Below are 7277 nucleotides of genomic sequence, written 5' to 3'. Positions count from 1 at the left end.
CACCCAAAACACAAGAAAAATGCATCATGATAGAATAGTAGGTTTTGTATTTGATGTCATCCTATCGTGAGTGAATTGCAGGAACATGCATTGATAGATAATGGCAAGATGATGAACGAGATGAAGAAGGAGCGCACATGATAGAAGACTTGCTTGCAGCTGGATGGACGTACCAAGCATGTTATGCAACAAGCAAGAGGAACACATGAATTGAACCATCATGCAAAGCCAAGACCATTGAAGACCCCACAACCTTAATCCATGCAAAGAAGAAGACAAATCACACCAAGAGTACATTCATCACTTAGCAGCATAACAGCTTGACATGGACACCATAGTCAGCCAGTACATGTCAATAGTTTCATGTCAAGTTGTTTCATGGGTTGTCTTGGCCACATCACCACTATCGACCATATCTGTTGTAACTGAATGTAATGTAAAGTGAAAGTCTAATGGATGCACACAAGAAGTTGAAGAGTCATGTCAGTTGAAAATTCATAGGAATTTGAATGGTCATGAGGGTAGTCCAAGAGTCACAAGGGTTAAGCATCACCCTTGGCTATATATACCCCTCCCATTGTATGAGCAAGGTACTTTTCACCTTGGCCCCTCGCACATAGCCTTGAGAATCTGTAGTTTGTCTTTGAGGAGTGAGGATTGGCTCCAATGTTCCACTACTGAGACTAGTGATGTATGGTGTATAGATGTGTCTTGGGAATTTTTCTTAATTCAAAAGATTTGTTAAGCCCAACACATGTTTATGCATGTTTTGTAGATGTTGGTAAGACTACTCTTTAAACATTTGTAATGCATGTTTTCTTAACCTGTACTAAGATAGTTGAACTACTTTGGTTATTTTAGTACTTACATTGTGGAAGATGTGTTGTATTGTGTTATGAAACCAGCTCATTGCTTATCACCACTGTCTCATCCCTATGGACTACTTTGCGGGATACTAGACAAACCACCTTCATGTATTGGCTATCATCGATGTCACATCCTTGTGGACTACTCTGCTGGGTGGTGTACGTGTTGTCCTCTTCACCTCAGTGTTAATGACTGTCGAATCTGTTATGGACTATTCCATTAGGTGTAGGACAAGCCTTTCTAGTTCACGCGTGTCTCTTCTTCTGTGGTACTACTACCTCTCATTTAGAGGCTCACTTTACTCTCCTCCTTTGTAGTAAGAGAACCTTGACATGGTTACATTACACACTCATGAGGCACACATACCTTGTTGTTTGAAGATACCAACGTAACACTCTCATGTGCTTACAGCTAGAGCCAAGGCAGATCTCTAAGTATATGGAAACCGAGCCTTCATACCAGATGGGACTCCTACACCAAACGATGCAAGGTATAGTTGGGACTTCACATCGAGAAGATCCCCTTTGTTGGCTGGTTCAACACCATCAAAAAAATGGTGCTAGAATGAGGGCTATATGACAAGCTGAGCCCATTGCATTTGGTTTGAATCTCTTATATAAAATGGCTCATACATAAAGCATGCTCCTGGGGTGTTTCTCCCATTTTTCCCTTGATCAATTTTCACTCCTTGATGAGCTTCTCGATCACTTGTCCCAATTAAAGTTTAATGGTGAGGACGGAACGACCATAACCAAGAACATTTATGATTTTCTTCAATTTTGTGAACCTTATGAAATCGACAATGAAGAGTCTACTTGTGTAATTTTCTTCCTCACCCTTGAAGTTCGTGCTAATCAGTGGTGTCATACCTTGCCACATGCTTCTGTCCATTCCCTTCGTCCTTTCCTCAGGGAGCTCCATCAAGCCTTCGGTAAGTATAACTACCAAGATGTTTGTGGAAGGATCAACCTATTAAGAATGGAGCCTAATGAATCAATTGAGATTTTTTTTGATTAGTTCCTTCATCTTTGCTGTGAAATTCTAGAAGAAGAGTTAAACTGGGATTTCTTGAAATAAGAGTTTGAGCACTTGGTTCGTGTCTCTTCATACGATGAAACTGAACCTCCTGATTTTTCTATTTCCCCAACTCTTGTGGACCATGAGGCACCTCAAATTATAGAGGAGGAGCCCAAAACCTAGTTTGTTCCTTATCCTCCTTTTAAGGTCCCGATGTGGGTACCCCCTTGCGGTGATTGCAAAGTTGAGAAAACTGCGCAACATGTCGCCAACCCATCTTCTTATCTATCTCCCGCTTCTATGGAGGAAGTTCCAGAGTGGCTCAGGAAGCTGTTGAAGGCTAAGAATTCTTCTTTTCCAACATGGGGGATAACCACCTAGTCTGGACCTTGAAGACAACTCCTTTTCCATTTGATGTGGTGGCTCTGACTGGGGATGATGGGACCAGTTTCCCAGAATGGGTTTGAAAATGAGAATGGGTGGTTTTCAAGCGATTGCAATAAGAATAATGATAACTAAATGACCTATTCTAACATGCAAATCTCTAGCTAACTTAATCTAATATAAACTCGGGGTATTCTGTGCAATATGCGATCTAAAAAGATATATGTTTGGTATGTGATAATAAAGATCATTCACGTATTAAATAGAGATGATAACATATGAAAATAATTTATTTGACTAAATAGTTAGTCAAAGAAATGTATAAATTACGTCGCATGTATTTAATGATCATATATGAAAATAAATACCTTCAGCTAGGCATCATACAATAGTGCAATTAACACATAACAGAAAGAACATACTCCATATATAATTCATGAAAACAAAATGTTATCACTAATTTAATAAAACAAAACTGATCATACAAGATAAAAGTACCATATGTGTGAGGTTCTGCTCATTTGACTAGTGACATAGATCAACTCCTTTCTTCAATTGAATTATTCTCCAAGCATACAGTAGTGCATTAATAAAGGAAAGTAGTTTGATATTCAAAAGTAATGACCATGTTCCATAATTTCATCAAGGCATTCAAAAACTTACAGAAGTGCATTCTTTGCAAATGTTTTTTGATAAAGTTATGGACCCTTCTCTAAATGCATGAGAAGGGTATAAATACTATCTAACTAAAGTTCAAAAATAGATTATACAAAATATCTGAGGTTTCAAACAACATTCCTCTTAACTAGAAACTAACTCTAAAAATAAAAGTGATTTGATGACCAGAGGTTATAAAGATGTCTTGTTGTCTGCCAGCTTTTCCTTTAGGTCACATATATCAGACATTGGTTTCACTTGAGGAGGTGCCTCGAATTGCGTTCTGACCTATCTTGCGAAGATGGCATCTGTAAGAGGTGGCAACATCCTTTGTGTTGAATTGAGTGAAAAAATCAGCGTCATAATTTGGCTGTGAGGTTTGACAAGGAATTACCAATATGCCCCCTAGTCAGTCTTTGATAATTTTGTGATCGCCTCCCTTTAGATTTTCACCTTTTCCTTCTAGTCCAAGTCATTCAAATCTGGTAGTGACTTTGGGTTACCTTCTTTTATCAAGTTGGTGGTGTGTAAAGTGTTATTGACTGCTTTTATTATATTTTTTGCCACTCCCGTTGTTCTTGCTACTACCAATTCTGCTTGCTTGATCCGTGCATCCCAATTTGTAAATAATATGTCTTTCTGTGTTTCTTCTATTTCTAGAAGATTAGCATTTTTTCCTTCTTCAGATTCTTGCCATTCAATGTAGTCAGAGATCTTAGTATTTAAGTCATTAAACTCGGTTCTCTGATCAATTTCCTTATTTGTTAATTGATCACTCGTAATCAGATAAGGGGTGATATGGGACATTTTATGGCAGAGTATATCTTGCCTTTTTTACTGAATGGAGCTTAGTTCCAATGCCTCTTTGATGAATTCATCAACAATAGGGACATCTTTATATTTTTCCATAGCCTCTTGCAACTCTTGGATTTTCATGTTCTTTACAGAGATGTATGCTTCATGGCTTATCCTAAGTACTTCCATGCTCTGCTGCAATTGGACTATTTGTTCAACGACTTTCTTGTTCACATTTGATTTCTTGATTTCCAGTTGTTGCTCGAGATGTGATATCCTTTCCTCCCTTTCCCTAAAAAAAACAGATACTTCAGTGGCTTTATCCATGGTGGCAGTAGGATATGCCCCTGTAAATTGCAACAACTTGGTTAAATTTTCAGTTGGATTTGAAGGAATATCCCTCTAGACTATATCCATTGGTTCATTCCCTAGTGGGATTTCAGGTGTTTCCACTCTCCTTCTTTTCCTTTGTCTTCTTACTACAACCTTATGAAGTGGGTTGTAGAATACATCTAAAGAAGGTATTTATATAACCTTTAGGATAATCTCAGGTGTCAGAAATGTAGGAATGATTTATGTATTCTGCGAACTTGTCCCTTGCTCATTCATTAGCTCAGAATTTGAAATTTTCTGAGTTTGCTGTGGAGTATGATATTCTGTGGTTTCTTAGACATCTATTGTCTTGGGAGTATCTTAGAGTTTTTATTAAATTGGTCCCATTCTTGCTCCAAATCGCTACTTTTTCCTTCGAGATTAGTATCTTGAATTAGGTCACTTTTGACCTGTTCCTCGGCTAACCTTTTGCTGGATTCCGCTGTATTCTCTGTTTCTTGTGCCTTCCCTGTATCCTGGGCTGTATTCACCTGAGATTCTATACGTGAATTTGGCCCTTCACTGTTAATAATTACACTGGGCGTAGGTTTGTCATCAACTATTTACAAATGCAATGGGATTATTTCGAGCCTCTGATTTCTAAAGTCCTGAAACCTTTCAAAGTCATTAGGATTCAAATTCACCTTCACCCAATCGAATGCTTGTTCGAATGATTTAACTAATTGTAAAATATCTTCAAATTCATGATCTTCATGGACAAAGGGTTTGACCTTTAGTGCTGTAGTAACATTTTGTGCTACTTTCTCTAGGTCAAATTGCCTCTTTGGCAGAGTATGGAGCCTGAGGCTCTCTAGGTTTAGTAATTGTTTATTTGCATCGCTGAAGTTTGCCAATTAAAATGAACCACACCGCATGGGATAGGGTGGCCATAACTATTTTTTGTTATCTTTCAAGGTCTTGGTTAAGCACTTCCCAATAGTTTGGTGAGATATTTCTTTGGCTAAGAGCTTGTCAGAGACATACAAAGGTAGTGCATATGGGTTCTGTTGTACTACTGTAAACTCTGATATATGTGAACCATTGTTCATCAAAGTACTTGATTACTACGAGAAGGTCTGTAGCGGCTTCCTACGAAAATCTGGGGGCCTTCTTATCAAAAATCAATTGATGTAATGGTAAAATAACACCATGGCATATCTTGTAAAAATGGGGTATAAAGTGGGTTTCCCACATCTGTTTGTGACTGAGATGGATGGGGTAGGGGTCTTGCAAAGTCCATTTCCAACCCATAATTGGAAACTTAGTACAGAAACAGATAGAGTCCATGATATAGGCACTCATATAAAATGGAGGAAGGTTCTCTGTGGAGGTGGATCTCTTTTGACGATATTCGGAAATAGCAGTAGCTAGGTTATCAGATAGGATAGTAGCCCAATTCATTATATGATAATTGACACAAACATCGATTAAAGGGACCCATTCTATAAAGAACTTGGTATTATTAGGCAATCCATACAATCTACATAACATAGAAGTTGTGTAGTTATGGGGATTTTCTAAATAAGCTATGGGATACATACCCGTCTTATCATATTTGAATTTTTTTTCTAGGACTCTCCAACCCTGAATCATCTTGAAGGGTTCTTCATTCTGCTTCGTGAACTTGGCCAGGAATGATTTGTCATATATATCCTAAGGGTCAGGAAGATGATACATTTGTTTCAAGTCTTTAGCTTTGAATGATCCTATCAGCTCCATCTTTGAGTTCTTGAATTGTTTGTCTTCAATATTGAGATTTTCCACCACCCATCTAACCATATATGTGTATGGTAGTATCTTGGCTCTTACTCCTATTCTGTGAAGAAAAGAGCAAGCAACATATTTGAATTGAACTCCCGAGGGTTTTATTGAATCTGTTGTTGCCTTGGTGACAATAATTTTAGGCCGCTCATCTTCAAGTCTGTTGTAGATGACTTCCCACATCGTTGCTCCTCCATCAACACTGCAAACTGTATCAGCAAATATGGGCGACATCTCTGAAACCTCAGACTTTGAAATGCTCTATTGCTTCTGCTTTTTCATTACCTTCCGTAATGACATATCTTTTGAAGCTTGCCTGAAACGAAAGAGAGATATATCAGCGCACACAATAGAGGGAAATTAAGGCTAAGAGATCTTTGAAATGAATTTGAATCATGGGAAGATTTTGAATGCGATTTCTGTGTTAACTAGCCATAACTTGAAAACATCAATTTCTCTCCTCGAGCTGCTAAACATTAATTGTTCTGTCAAACCACTTAATATTTCATTAAAACTCAGTAACTTCCCACGCTTCACGCCTTATTTTCCACATCACGACTTTCAAACATTGTAATATAGCGTTGCCCATAGATAATGCGAAATGTGATTGTGAAAATTACAATATCGCATTTTGTAAATTTTCAAGGGGTGACACAATGGCATGCTTTATTAATTTGTGACATTCGAAGTGCGATCGCAGAGTGTCGTGATCGGAAAATTGCAGTGGGGGTTTTATCACATATTGCATGATCCAGATTTAAAGAGGAACACAACAAATTACAGATATAACCATAAATACAGAGATGCAACAGAAATAATAATTTATTTAATTAATGTAAAATACTAAAATATGATTACAAACAGAGATGGAAATAACCAGCTAGGGCGATGGCAACTCATCTTTGAGAAGAGATGTGGTGGCTACATGCCTCTGAACTGTGTTACAATGAGGCTTGAAGGCCTATTTATTGTTGAGAAACAATGGAAAACCCTAAACATCCAAAAACCTAACCCTAGGAGATGAAACGCCAAACTGTGGGTCCCATTTGGGTAAATTGGTACATCAACTTTCAAGAGTCGTAGCTTTGGCATACGATCTCCGTTTGATGCGCAAAATACCTCGTTAGAAAGATCTATCTGAGGAATACAACTTTGGGATGAGAAACATCGGTCCATGGACCCATGTTTCTCCCAGGTTTCCCAAAAAACATCGTTTAGGGCCTCAAAACGGCTCCGGAAGTTCAAGACCCGAAAAAGCTACCAAAAATAGTAAATTGTGCTACAATTAAGGAAACTAAAAAACTGAAAGAGAGAGTAGTGGGGGTCCAAGTGGGATAGGCAGGTGGCCACCAACATCCACCTGGATCATTCCTCACCCCTTAGGAAGCAATGGTCCCCATTGTGTTCAGTTCCTCCATGAGATG

The sequence above is a fragment of the Pinus tabuliformis genome, chromosome 8 (genome assembly GCF_031772625.1).
Source record: "Pinus tabuliformis cultivar Carrire ecotype Pingquan chromosome 8, CPIR1, whole genome shotgun sequence".
NCBI classification, from domain to species: Eukaryota; Viridiplantae; Streptophyta; class Pinopsida; order Pinales; family Pinaceae; genus Pinus; species Pinus tabuliformis.
The sequence above is the reverse complement of the archived record's forward strand: the minus strand, read 5'-3'. Positions refer to the sequence as shown.